The sequence below is a fragment of the Centrocercus urophasianus genome, unplaced genomic scaffold (assembly GCF_019232065.1).
Source record: "Centrocercus urophasianus isolate 14NV4802_14NV808 unplaced genomic scaffold, USGS_Curo_1.0 seq_11, whole genome shotgun sequence".
NCBI classification, from domain to species: Eukaryota; Metazoa; Chordata; class Aves; order Galliformes; family Phasianidae; genus Centrocercus; species Centrocercus urophasianus.
The window spans coordinates 75,551,772-75,567,228 of record NW_024884253.1 but is presented as its reverse complement, the minus strand read 5'-3'; positions in this window follow the sequence as shown (position 1 = coordinate 75,567,228).

Sequence of the window (15,457 nt, the reverse complement as noted above, 5' to 3'; positions counted from 1 at the left end):
AAATAGAAATATTATTATTGGTAATCATTGTGTTTTGCTCAGAAAGTGGCACTAGCACATACAACATGTAGTATACACATTCTTCTGAGTATGCGTGATGGATACAATAGCTGGAGTCAGCACTGCACTGTGCCCTCCCCTTGTCCTGTTTTCAACTCATACAGTGCCAAACACACAGCAATGTTTTGGTTATTGCTGATTGATAGGTGTGTGCCCAGTGCTGGTCTGGGTCTCTTGACAGGGAAGAGCCACTGCCATGATACTGCAGGGCAGAGGAGTGTAGTGAAGCCAGGACGGCTGACATGAATTAGACCAGCAATTTGACTGAGTATGTGTGGCAGGTGTGAGAGGCAGAGTTACTACTGCACTGCACCTTCCCCTCCACAACATTCCTTTGTCACCTATGCCATCTGTGCTCAAGTTAGATGCAAGCAACTCATGAAAAATTTGGCTAAAAATCACATAATAATGTTAAAAGTTTATGATCTTGTGGGGCTGCATTACTAGCTGTCTCAGGCTGCTTGTGACCCACAGGCCGCAGATTGGACACTCCTGACATAAAGTAATGAGATAAAAAGTAGAGAAATTGTGTGAGTATAGACTGGGGCAGGGATAGTAAAAGAAAAATAAAAACATATTTGCTCAAGGATAAATATTTATGATTACACATCTCAGCATTTTTTGCATTAATTTGCATAACTCTCAGAAGAAAACTTGGAAGTTTTTCAGAATTAAGGCATTAATTAATTGAGGTCATTACTAAGTCAGTCTTTTGTCTCTATTGATGCATTAGGTTGTTTTGTCCTACATGCAGGTTCCTCTGTATTTTTTTTTCTGTGGGTTTTTTTTTTTCTGTTTGGCAACCCTGACATTCAGTTTGTAAGTCACCTCTCATGTCCCCATTTAAGTGTAATCCTCATATTTGTTCACTGAGTGCTCCATCCCATTAATCAGATTGTTGTAAGCACAAAACAATATTAGCACTAGATCAGACCCAGAAAAGCACCAGTCGTCTGACATCCAGTGGAATTTCAAGCCATTGACCATTCCCTTTTGGGTACAACAGTCCAATCACAGTTTTCCTTTACTTAGGCTGTAGTCAATATATTTCTAGCACTGCTACAAGGATATTGCAGGAGACCTTGAGGAAGAATGGAGTGTGATCAGGAAAAACAAAAAAAAAACAAAAAAATTGCACTGAGTACCTAATGTCTTTCCCTGCCTTCAGTCACATATTTTCCTATCCTATTCATCAAAGTCCACATTTGCTCTGGTCTTTCTTTTGCACTCATAAAATCTCTCCCCCTTAACCTTGTTAATCCTTTTCCAGTTACAGTTCCAGAAAAACTTTGAGCCTCCAAGTTCTACTCTCCTTCTTTCTCTCTCTGGTTAATAATGCTATATTCCTCTTTCATAATCTATCTTTCTTCCCATCTCCAATAACTTTGCATTTTTGCATTTGAGCTCAATCTGTTTCCCATTCAGCCATTGTGGCTCTAAGTTATTATTACCTCTCTTCTTGCAGAAAGGAGTGGACAGTTCCTGTGTTTTGCAAAGGTTGTCCTTGAAAGCTGATCTCCTGTTTAGGGATCAACTGTCCTCAGGCTAACCAGTGGGTCATTCCGCCTACCTTCTTCCTAGACTTGGTAAAGCGGTCTTCTTTAGTTCTGGAGCTCCTTTATCTTTTGTTTTGACATACTGAACTCCAGTATTTCATGGTTATTGCAGTCAAATTTGCCATCAAGTTTCACAATGCCAACCAGTTCTTCCTTGTTTGTGAGTTGTATATCCAAGAGGATACTTTCTTTGGTAGACCCATGCAGTATCTGCAAAAAATACCCTCCCAAATTTCCAAGATCATTCACACCCTGTAATGTGTGAATTAGGAGACATTAGATGGGATTTGGTAGTGGAGTGGGTTGTAAAGTGCTCCAGACTGTGATTGTGCAGTGTCTTCAAAAGGTAGTTCTTTTCACTTTCACTCCTTGAATGGGCAGTCTTGCCTATTGTAATGTCTCCCTTGTCAGTTCTTGGACCATAAGGCTGTTATTGATTCTAAATCAGTGCTCTTCAAATATGAACCACATTAACACCCAACTTGCTACTGTCCCCAGTCTCACAAGATACTTTATTCTTTTCCGGTTGAAAGTTAAGAGAATGAAAACTTGTCCTATTCCTTTTTCCCCAAACTGCTTCTCTTTAGTTCATGTTCTGCTAGGCTTAGATAGAACTGGGCAAAAAGTAATAGTAACTATGATCTTAAGAAGATTCAGCAACACATCACATTGTGTTTTGACATTGTCATTGTGTTCAGTTACTATAATTTCCTTTCCTCATATCAAATTCAATCTGAAATTTCAGTTTTCTGACAGGTGCTGGGTTTCTGATACCACAAACAGCATGATCCCTGTGTCATTTTCTTTTGGAGCCTGATGGTAAGGTTGTCCTAGAACAAGAAACAAGACAAAAAATTTTGTTTTTGCAGAATCACCTCTTGTTGAAACTGTAACAACTCCTTGTATCTTTTACAGATGTGAAAGAAACTTGTCAATGCTTGTTTGACAATACAACTTATAAACATTCTTCTTAAGTACTTAGGTTTGAGTAAGGCATGACATATTCATTCTGCAACTCCATCAGATGTCCTGCCTGTCCCACTGCTGCATTGTTTTTAATGCTTTGTCTCCCATTCGGTTGATTAATCACCAGCCTTGAACAGTTAATTTTACAACAGAAGTTTTCTGTTTCACAGTGTTAAAGTTTAGATTAAAATATATGCATGATATATCATAAGCAGAATCTTTTGAAATCAGGTGAAAATACAATAGACTGAATTGTGGTCAATGTTTGGTGTTTTTCAGAAGAAACCTTACTGAGTAAGGGCTGCACAAATTTACTCTCTGTACATGAATCATTTTCTATTAATTAGCATTAATGGAAACAACTGCTTCAGCTGTTTGGCTAGGAGCTGGTAGAAGTGCTTCTGAAAGGAGAATGAACAACAGCCAATTCTACTTCCTCTGCCCTTTTCAGAAAAAGCCTGAGTATGTCTTTCAGCATGCTCTAAATGTCAGTGGAATGTGTAGTGCAAACCACAACATAATTTGCAAGTGAGAAATTCTATGCTCACTGGGAGAGAAGAGCAGAGAATTGGTAGCACTGGTAGCTTTTTCCTCATTTATCAAAATATAAAATAAGTACTGTTTTACTTCATCAATACCACCTCTGGCTCTGTAGCATCAGAAGCTTTCTCTCAGTGCATATCATCTAGATCATCCACATGCGCATGCATGAAAATGAAAATTACACACAGAGGAAGACTGCACAGCTGTTTGTGGACTTTCGTCAGTGGAATGAAGTGAGAAGGTAAAAGATGAGTTAGTAAAAGAGTAGTGGTCTAGACATCCTAGTCAGTCATCAATGCTCTCTGCAGCCTCTGGCATAATTTTTTAAAATGTGTACTTTGATTCCTCCTATATATAATATAGGAGTAAGGCAAACATATACTTTGTACTTACTTGCTTTGCTTTCATTACTAATTGCGAGGTGCTTAGAGAACTAAAGTGATTTACTCAACAGAAAGAATAAATTCTATTGGAACTTTCAGATCACAAACTGCTGGACAGTTAGAAAAAATATACCTATTGGTGCTTTTTAGTGTTGTTAAATAGTTGGTATTTGTAGAAAATCAAAATCTAAATGCACTTCACTAAACTTACCTATAGGAGTTCTCCTCAAAATAATTATAAAGAAGGAGCTATTTCAAACCATAAAATTAGTTTGAATGGGAAGAATGTGTCATAAATGAGAATGAAAATGATGTTGACGAAATTGGCCACAGTTGACCAATAAATAATTACCTGAGAAACAAAGAGCACAATATGACTGACTGACCCTCATAATGGATTTTAATTAACTTTTGAATCTCATAAAATCTAGTGCCCTTCTTTTTTCTTTACCTTCTTTTTTTTTTTTTTTTAAGTTCCTTTCTTTATTTCTTAGCTGTAAAACTGTGCCAACATTTATTGAAAGAACAAACATTCTTAAAATAGTAGAGGACACAGTAACTTTTAGGAGAGGATGAAAAAGAAATACTAAGAGCTTGTAAGAATACACATGGAACTCTCATTTTTTGCAGTATTTATTTGTATGTGCTGAAACAATAACAACAAAAAAGGAAACAAATCTTATTAGCTGTAAAGAAAAGCAGTTGGAGAAGTCTTTCTTGCTTTATGGACTTTTCAGTAGTACAAGCGTAATGGTCCTTAAAATTATTTCTAGTTATAAAAGAGATCTTTGATTTCTGAAGGCTCTAGGGAGTTAATTCTGTGATATCAAGGGTGCAGTTCAACTGTGACAATTCAAAGATCCTCCAGGGTTCCACAGATTTACTGTGAAACTAATTTCTTATTCATTATGTGAATAAAACGCAATAAGAATTTCTTGGGCATGTGCATGATTATCTTTGTATTTATAAAAATGCAGCTGTGTGTCTTAGATTAACTACTGCAAAAGCTAATTAAAATGATTGGAGGGGTTGTCAAGAATAAAATCAATACTTTAGAATTCAGTTTATGAGAGTTGCTCCAAAAGAACCGACTCCTATTATATTATGTTGGCCCACAGTTAGATGTTGGCAGATGTTAGTGGTATGGCAACAGAGGTTGAACCTTCCCAACTGTATTCCATTGCATTTTATTGTTGTGTGACAGATGGCAACAGAGGCGCATCTGACATGGAAGTGTGTATGAAGCAAAGGAGTGAATTTGAATTCCTCCATGCAGGAAAAAAAAAAAAAAGGTATGCAGTGGTGACAATGACAGTGGTTCATCTCCTCTGGTGCAGCTTTTAATAAGCATGGCATGCAGGCTCTTGTTCATCCCTGGTGAAAATGCATAGCTGAGGACTGTGTTGAAAAGTAGTGCTTCGTAGCTGAGAATTTGGGAATATCAAATAGTATTATTTGCTCAATCAAATAGTATTATTGTGCTCTCTGTATCTGTTCTTGTTTCCATGGAAAAAAATAGGAGGCATTGCTTTTGGAACAACCTACATATTAATTCTTTCATAATAAATTCTCACTCAGATCAGAAGCTTGGCTGCTTCTCTTTTGCAGCTTGGTCAGAATAGATCTTCTGTTCTGACCCTTAATGTTCTTTCTTTCCCTTCAATTTATCAACTGTGCTTCTTTTTTGCTCATGTCAAATAGTCAACTTGCATTGCTGCAGTAGACATCATTAAAAATAGTGTTGTAAGATTCACTGATGTGTATAAAATATCTTCAGGAGGTCCTTGAAACTACAAGAGGGGGATAAATGAAATAGTTGAGGAATGTGTACGGTTCAAGTACTATCTATAACCTAAAGCAAATTTGATTATCTGTCTTGCTCCAATAGGGGGGAGATGGGGTTCTTTTAATTACTGTATACCAGGCATGAGATTAAGAAACAACGGTTCAAATGTTGATCTAGCCAGTTTATTATAAATCCTAATTAGGGAGATGGGGAAGGGAAGGAGGGCGATAGAAAAGATAGGAAAGAAGCAAGAATTGCGTAAAGTGGGGATAGTCACCACCAGGATCCAGCAGCGGTCCCTCTGCATGATGTTTTGAAGGTCTGAGGCAAAAGCAGCAGGGGGAGAGAGCAGCAGCATGGCCGGCCTTGGGCAGCAAGTAAGTAGCAGGAAGAAGTTGCACAGCCAATCCGGAAGGAAGCCAGAAAACCTCCATTCTTCTTCATGAAGAATCTGTGGCCAGAAAAACCTCCCCTCATGTTGTAGGTTCCCTTTTTACCCTTCTTCTTCTGCCATTCCTGGGTGCTTGGGTAAGAGTCATGTGCAGCACCTCCTGAGATGGCCAGCTTCCTCGAAATAAGCGCACACAAAAGACTGCTTCCCGGCCATTAAGCTGCAGCTTATCTCTCCCTCTTGTTGCCCCTGGCCTTGTTCATCTGTGTCCCTCAGACAAAGGATTTCTCAGTCCTTGCCCAGGACTTGCTTGGACTTGTCCATCTGTGTCCCCAGCAAGCTTCGAGACAATGATGTAAAACAATAATCTCTTACAGTATCCAACCATTAAAAAATTTTGAAACTTATACTCCACAGTACAAAAATATGAAATATTAATCTTTATCATTATTTTAAGGAAAAGAAAAGAAAAAATGCTAATATGACCATTTAAAACCTACCTATGATTTTTTTTAGAAACAGTAGAAGCACACTTGAAATTCCCACTGAAAGAATGGAGAGAGGATTTCCTATGCTTTATTAGACAGTGCAAGAAAAATAATTTCTTGCCAGAAGTTTCTTACAAGGTAGTCCAGATTCTATGAAGTTCATTCAGATCTAAGATTAAGGAATTAAAGGAGCCAGGAAGAAGACCCACTATGGGTTAAAGCTGCAGATCACTCCAGAACTTCCTTTGGAGGAGATTCTGCTTTATTAGCTGCTGAGTCCAAACTACAGACAAAATGCCTCAGATTTCTAGCCAACTTATCCTTCTTTAGAGGCTGACATTTTTTCTTACAATATCTTCTTCAACTCAGAAATGAATGAGCTGAGAAAATAGGTATCACTTATCCATCCTCTTTTTAGTTTATCAAACACTAAAAGCATAACCCACTCCCTTTCCCTTCTTTCCATATTTATGTTGACAGTACAAAACTTCCCACTAACTGCACTATTGAGTAGATAACTGACATATAATTATTTTTACATATTTTTTGCACTTACTCATTTTGCATATAAATACGTGTATTGCAAGTAATATTATTGCGAACTATTTCTTGACAGAATGATAGGTTTTTTTGTGTATTTGTGTTTTGTGTGTTGATTTTTTTTTCCTACCACTACAAACAAAACTAGTCAAAACTAGTAGCAAATACTCACTCTCTCTGCAAACTAACTAAACAGTTGCTCTTTTCAGATTTGGATAGTTGTGCATATCTGTATAACAGGATGTGTTTTAATTCTGCGCCGCCATTCAATTTCTAGTGGCTACAACTGAGGGTCACACAACTATTAATTCATCTTTTCTGATAAGGAGCAGAGGGGAACCTCATTGTTTTAATAACAATTTTTCCATTTTTGCCTTCTACAGTTAGATTACTGTTAAGTATAAAAATAAAATTCAATTTGTAATCTGCCTTCTTTTGGGCAAAGCTACATCATCTTCCTCAATCTCTTGGAGTTCATGGTGAATAAGGCAACTCCTGCCTCCTACTGAAATGGAGCATAGTAATTTATGTGTAAACATGGCAAACCAATATGTTGGTATGTTTCTGTCTGAAGTTCAGTACAAAGTAGAAACACTAGTGTTCTGCTCTAACAGCAAAATCTGCAATTGAACTGTAAACTGTAGTGCAAGACTTTGAAGTCTGGACATATTTCCCAAATTATTATCTTAAAATGAGAAAATTTCACAAGTATACCTTGAGTAGAAGTAGGGCTAATGTTACACTGAAATTGAATTCCCAAAAGTTTCCTCTTACTTAATAAATATAATAAAATCATTAATGGATTCTTTCCCCTCAATTTTTTTTTTTTTCAACTGCATTTGGAAGAAAAATTGATTTTATAATAAAAAGGTTTTTTTTGTTGTTGAGTGAATTAAAATACCCCTCAAAACATATGAATCCAGAAATACTTTTGGGATTCTTTCACTTATTTATTTGTGTGAACTTAGTTTTTTATCCAAAATTTGTCTCCCATTTTTCTCCCATATATTAACAGAGATGATAGGTAAAAATTTTTTCTAAAACTGTAAAATAGTAAGCACAAGGGGAAGAACAAATAAAGGAGTAATAGAAGAGGAAAATGAAGTGCCTATCCAGAATTCCATGAATTCCTTTCCTAAGCAGGACTTTCTATTTGTTTGTTTGTTTGTTTGTTTGTTAGCAAAACACAGTCATTTTCAATCTGGGGACAAATATGTTTTACTTCTTTTTACTGAAATTAAAAAAAAAAAATCCTTTTGCTCTGAATAAAATATGAAAAGCAATGAAAGAATAGTAAAAAGTATCAGCCTTTGCTCTTCTGGCTCTATCTTTGAAAACTTAGCACAATTGCATCAATATAGGGATCTCCTTTTATACAGCAATAAACACTCATATATGCTTTCCTTTATATGTAATACACAGTCCTTTGCTGTTTATCTTTTTTTCTTCATATTCAAATACAATAGCAGTACGTACCTCTTTCTCATATAGATTACTTACATCTCATTTAAACATAAGTAACAGTTCTTTACAACAAAATTATACATGCTGTAAATCGAAAAAGCTATGGACAGATCATTGGTGGCAAAGATTTCTTTTTGGGAGATACTTAATGTCTACTTAATTTATCTACTCTATCTTCGAGACTGCTTTTTTGTGTAATCTGTACCTTGGAAAATATATAAATACATGCGAAGTAAAGGGATTGTGGTCTCTCCTGTCAATCTGGCCTGCCCTATCTGCCCTTAAAGCTGTATTCTGAGCAAGGAGGGACAACCAGGACAGGTCTGTATCCTCACCTGGACGATGATATCACTAGAGTAAAGACAGGATTTGTGGGTGACCTGAATCACAGTGAATCCAGGCAGACTAGAGGACACATAGGGCCAAAATGTATGCTAGATGATGAGCACGTTCTAGACCTGCCTTGTCAGAGAACAAAATATCAATTAACCTCAATGGTGTATCACCCATGAGGAGTGAGACCATGGCAAGAAATGCACAGCATATGGAATGAATGCAGAATCAACGTATTGTAGCTTTATAGATAGCTCTAGTTAAGGATTATAACACTGATTCTTTAAGGAAGAAATTTGCATGTTATTGCATTAAATTGCATGAATATTACTTGGCTTGACTGGTGTGGGTATGAGCTAATTATCTGTATTTAATCGCTGGTAGAACAGAATATAGAAAGTTTGAAAAATGTGGGGTAACTGTAAATGAGGACAGCTTCTTACTTTCACTTCAAAGATTTTCCTGCAATAGTCTAGGTAACTGATCCTCTGTCTAAGAAAAAGTCAGGTTCTACTCCCACTCACACTCAGAAGGTAAAAAACAGAAACAAATCCAAGTGGTGCGTGTATGTTAGCGTGGTACTGATCTCATCTTCCAAGAGCACATGGAGAAAAATACAACAATCCTGAATGCCTATGGGAAATGCAATTAGTGAAAAAGTACTTTCTCATCACACTCTAAAATGGATGAACTCTTTGCAGTAAAAACTGTAAGCTTCATCACGCTTTTTCTTATTAAAATAAAAGTTTTGTTTTTTAACCTTCTCTTTCTGACCCATACTCGATTTTATGTACAGATTACATCCAGCTAACTATTTTACTATTTCAACTAGTTTAATTATTGTAACACACATTTTCTGATTGGTTTTTGCTTTAAGCAGCTTCTACTGCCTAAGCATTGAAGACACTATTAGAGTACCATAGGTTGACTAACTTAATTCCATACTTAGAAAAGGTATTAATAACAAAAAAATAAAAAAAAAATAAAAAAAGAGAGAGAGAGAGAGAAAGAACACAAGCAGTAATTTATGAAAGGGTGCTTTTTTCTAGTCAATTTGATGCATACTCACTTCACAGGATTCTCAGGGTAGTGCAGTATTCTTTTTCCATTTGACTCATGCGCAGACTTACATTTCTTATACATCCAGCTCAGGATTTCAGGCTTTTATGAGTGTGTGGTATATTGAATAAAACAAATGTGTGTAGGCAAGAAGATATTTTTGGTTTTACTTGTCTTTATTTAGTATGCTTGCCTACAAACTTAAAATAATGTGTAGATTCTCTCCAAATCATCTAGCCACAGAGTGGTTCTTGCTCAAAAAAAGGACACAGCTAATTATTGGAGTTTATTCAGTAAAAGATAAAGTACTATTTCTACAGTTTTCTTTGTTATTTACATAATTACTAGAGAAAATGATAATAAATCATCAGTTTGACTTACTGTTTCATAGTTGGTGGGGTTTTTTTTTGTTTTTTTTTTTTTTGTGTGTGTTTTTTTATGCATGTGTGTGTGTGTGCCTACATGCATGTATGTATATTTACTGTAGATTATATTATGGTATTAAGATATATGCAAATATTTTATAAGATCTTACATCGGAAATGTTCAAAATAAATGCAACTCACTCACTTACTGTTCAGGCATTCCACAGTACATGATATTTTCTTGCCAGTTCTAAACACTAGCAATTGCAGACACTAACTAAACTGAAACACATCTCATGTTGTGATATTTTTTTTCTTTATTTCCATCATTTTTGACATCTTGGAAGACAGATAGGACAGTCATTTTTATGTAGAGTTGAGAAGAGTTGGAAGCCCACGCCAGAGATTAATTTGGAAAATAGATACTATTTCATTTTTTCAGGAGTCTCAATGAGAGCAGAAAAATATTATCTGAAATACTATTGAAAATATTCTATAATAAGAAAACAGGTCTTTTTGTTCCTTGAACGTTTCATCTGTCTTCAACTCATAGAAAATTGCATTCTTAACAATGTATTTTCTGTTCCTTTAAATAGTTTGGTATTTGCAAGTACTTTCCAATTCCTTTGTTTCAAGGAGATATGCCAGATAAAAACCAAATATTTCATTTTGCTTGTTCTATGATTTAATCTCTGTATCGTTTCCCCCCTTACTGTGCAACACAAATACTAAATCACCAGAGACACTTTTTATTATGTTACTTGTTTGTTTAGTCATTATTTATCCTAGCTAAAGGTGTTCCTTTATACTGTGTACCAGCTAGAGCTGAATTTTCATACATGTCTATATGCATATCTGTCCTAGTATTCTCACTGTTTCATTATCCGACTGAAAGATCCAAAGTAAAATTTGATTGGAAGAAAACATACTTATCACATGCCAAGAGCGTGTTTGTGTACTAAAACTGAGGACAGTTCATACACCACTTTCCAGAAAATGAAGAAAAACTGCTTTCTTTTCTTATTTCCAAACATTCTCTTCTGATTTGTTTTTCTACTATCACTGAGAAATGAACTGACATTTTAAGAGAACAGCCTATCATAAACCCAAGATTTCAGTTCAGACTGCTAATAGACAGTACAGAGACATCAAAGCACATTTAATTTGACCATTAATTTCCATATGCATGGCTTACATTCGTCTATTTTGAATTTCACCTGCTCTTTTCTCACTCAGACTTTCGATACTTCAACTTTACCAAGCTGTAGCAGCTGTTAGTGCATGTAAGATTAGTCATGTGTATAACCAGGTCATACTCCTTCAGCCTCCACTTTAAAAAAAAAATGAATAAGAAAATCACGGGTTTGTTTCTTACCTTTTTTGTAGTTATCTATATGGAGGGTTGATCTCTTATCTCATGGCAGCTTATTTTCCTTAAGCGCTCTTGCTGAGAGATCTTACTGATTGACTTTGGAAATCAAAGGTTGGAATATCACTCACTACACACATACCCATTGCTTTTTTCAAAGAACTCCTGTAGATGTGTGCTTTCTGACTCCAAAGAAGACACCAGTTCTATTCTCTTCGCTAATTTTCACCAGTTTTCACATAAGAAGCAAAGGTGAACATCACTGGTCCATTATTCAGGTAGAAGCTGCCAAGATCTGCCCTAGAAAGTTTTCAAACACTGGTGGTATATTTGATATCTTCAAGAGGTTGAGCAGCACAGTCAGTAAGTCACCTGTCACCTGCCCGAGTTTCTTTAGGACTGATAGGTGAATATTTGCTTGTCCTTGGTTACTTGTATTTAAAAAGATGAATTGACTTGTGTCTATTTTCTGTATATATTTCTTATACCTCTTCTCAACAGACCAATACAGGGTGTAACTGGTACAGATATAGAGGATGGCAATATGGGATTCTGAATAGTTTCTGGTAGAAATAAAACTCATATTGACTTTAATTGTTTTTTAAGAGTTGATTTATGAAGGTAACTGTTAGTATAATAGGCTTCTTTGGGACATTTGACTTAATCCCACGAAACAGCTTGAATGAAATTAGCATCATACAATATCAGCAGAAGCATTATTAATCATTTTAAAAACAGTTTAATGTTAAATCTCTATGGTAATTTTAACCAGAGACAAAAATAATGTTAATACAGATCCAAAGGAAACTATTCTTATTTTCATGTTATTTTTCTCTACATTTTAAGTAAAAGCTAGTAGAAAAATACTAGAATTTTAGTACTTCTAACTCCACAAATATCTGTAGGGAGAAATCCATCTTCTAAAGATAAATGTGAAAGACAGCATCATACAGTATCAAAGACTTACAATAACAAATGCTACCTAACGGAATTACACTTCGGATTAAGGAAAGTGTAAGTAGAGTAATACCAAATGAGAAAGAGGAGATATTTTTTATGGAAAAGTCTGTGATGAAACCTGTACTAATTAAATTATTTCAGGTGTGACATGAATCACACACACAAACACACACATACAAAAAAAAAAAAAAAAAGTGCAGCGGAATAACTAGAAGAAAATGGAAGAAGAGTAACTTAAGTGAGAAAATTTGCCTTCTGGTGAAAAACTTCCAAAAATCTATTGGCTTAGTTTACCCATGAAAAGTCTGAGACATGATTTTGCCTCAACCTTCAATAGCTATCTCATTTCTGAAAGTAGATGACTCTTCAGTTTGACTGCAGAAAAATAATGTAATGAAGCACAATAGCTGAAGGCTGAATGCCTAGTCAGAGTAGAAACATTGTAGAAATTTTTACAGTACAAATAATTAACTGTTTAAAAACTGCTTATGCAAATGGTTTAATTTTTCACAATTTGAATTTACTGGCAAAAGGTCACTCTGAAATTAATACCTCCTATTTATTTCCATGGAAAATAAAGGACATATAAAAAGCACAGTAATACCATTTGATGGAGCAAATTCTCAACTACAAAACACTATTTTTCAACAGCAACTGCCATTACCTATGCATTTTCACCATGATGAACAAGACATTGCATGCCTTATTCATGAAAATCTGCACCAGTGGAAGTGACCCACTGTCTGTCTCACCAGTGCTGAAACATACCACTCACAGCCTAGCTGTGCTCACAGTGGGTGCCTTTATTTTCTCATGGAGGAATTTAATGACACACCTTTGCTTCATACACACCTCCATGTCAGATACTGTTCTGTCAGAGTTCCCCACTGCTGCCATCTGTCTCATGTCACACAACAACAAAATATAACAGAGTATTGTTGGGAATGTTCAATGGACAATCACTTTCACCATCATGCTAGCCACATTATTTCTGCTGCCCACCTGGGTATTTCTTAGCCACCTGGGTACACTGCTGGCTTGTGCTCATTCCTACTGTCAATATTCAGGATAAAGACTAGCATACACACATAGTTTTTATATGAGTGGATAAACAGCAGTTTCTTAGTAATATTTTCAAATTTGATATGGTATTTTTTACTGAAAGTCCTTCATCTTCTCATCTTCTTAATCTAAAGAAATGGCCTTTCCCATCCATAACCAGCTGTTTTCCTGGGGTTTTTATTACTCCAGAATTACTCAGTAATTACTTTAGAATTACTAAAGAATTACTCAAGAATATGTGGTATCTTACTTTCTGAAGCATACACTTTAAGGCCAAAATCTCTTAACAAGAAATGTCAACTCTGAAAGTTATAACAGGATAATTGCCTCCAAGTCCTATTCCTAAAGAGCAGAAAGTATTGGAGAGCTAAGAAGAACTTTGTTGTTGTTGCTTTCTTTTTTTTTTTTTTTCTTTTTTTAAGTGTGTTAAGTAAGCTAGGACTTTCCACAAATTTGTACATACACTTGAGTATTTCCACATGTACACATATTGAAGACAATTATTTAAGGCAAGCAAAAGAAGAGAAGGCAAGGGAAGGCAAGGAGGAGAGGAGAGGAGAGGAGAGGAGAGGAGAGGAGAGGAGAGGAGAGGAGAGGAGAGGAAATAATTAACTTAGCCATGAAGAAGAATGAAAATGAGAAGCTTTGAAGAAAAAATAATTAAAGACCAGTCACAGTTTGCTGTGGAAAAAAGAAAACAACAATGTGAAAACAGAAATCTGAAGAATCTTGAAATATGCCATTCATTATATGAATATGCTGGTCAACAGTACAGAGATGTTTTTTGTCTGTGATCTGATAAAATTAAAATTATGATATCCTTTGGAGTTTTTATAAAAAATAGTGAAGAAGCACTCTCTCCTGAATTAAAGAAGATCCTTGAGAAAGGCATAAAAGGAGAGATTCATGATATCTCTCAGTTATATCTATCTGTACTACAGTTTCTATTTTCATGAAGTCTAAAACTTGTACTGCTTTTTCTAGTTTTATTACTTGGAAAGTTGATAAGAAAATAACTGTAAGATTTATACTTAATGTGATAACCTTGGGTTTATATCATTTTCTCTTTAATCTGATATTCTTCTTTCTGTCCCTTGTGCTATAGAACCTTGTTCTAAGTACAATACAGACATAATTTTGGTTTTTCACCAGGAGTCATGGCCTCTAAATTCTCTTAGAGGCTGCACTTACTTTCTGCAGAATAGTTTAGGGCAGGGCAAATGCAGATCCTTTAAGGATCACTTCTTTTTATGTTGTATTCTAGCATAAGATGCTATTTAACAGAAAAATGTACTTTACCAAACATAAATAAGATTCTCAATGACAGATAATTACTTCAGTACTGGTGAGAAGGTAAGAGGGCTGATCTGAAAATGATGTCTCCTATTTGTGATGTTCACCCACAACACTGGAAGCAGATGTTGGTGGTATGGTAGAGAGTTTGAACCTTTCCACGAATGTTCAATTACATTTTGTATCTATGTGACAGGTGGGGCAGTCTGACAGAATGGTGTCTGTCATGGAAATATGCATGAAGTAAAGGAGTATCTTTGAATATTTCCATGCAGGAAAAAATGGCTCCCACTGACATTCAGCAATACTTGCTGAATGTTTATGGAGACCAAACAGTGGATGTGAGCAAAGTGAGGAGGTGAATGGTGTGTTACAGTAGTGGTGACAGTGACAATGGATCATCTCTGCTGGTGTAAATTTTTACAAGTACATCTGGTGGAAATGAGTAGTGTATAGTTGTGACTATGTTGAAAAACTATGTTTTTGTAGCTGAGAACGTGCTCTGTCACATTGCGTAATTGTGTTCTTGTTATGTGTTCTAGTTTCCATAGAAGTAAATAGGAGACATTTCTTTCAGAGCAACTTACATGAAATTAAAAGAAAAGACATCTTGAGTGTTCCAGATCTGCAGGATAAAGGAAGAACTGGTGGGAAAACGAAAGTTAATGGACAACACCTGTCCTGAACTTTACTTCTGAAATAGAAGAAACAAAGATGCAAAATTAACAATTAAATCTGTGGAGTGCTTGTTGCCTTATTTTTAAGTCAGGAACTGAATAAGTATCTAAATTAGAAATTGTGAATATATTGCAAAAAACATGTTTAATGCTTTTTCTTAT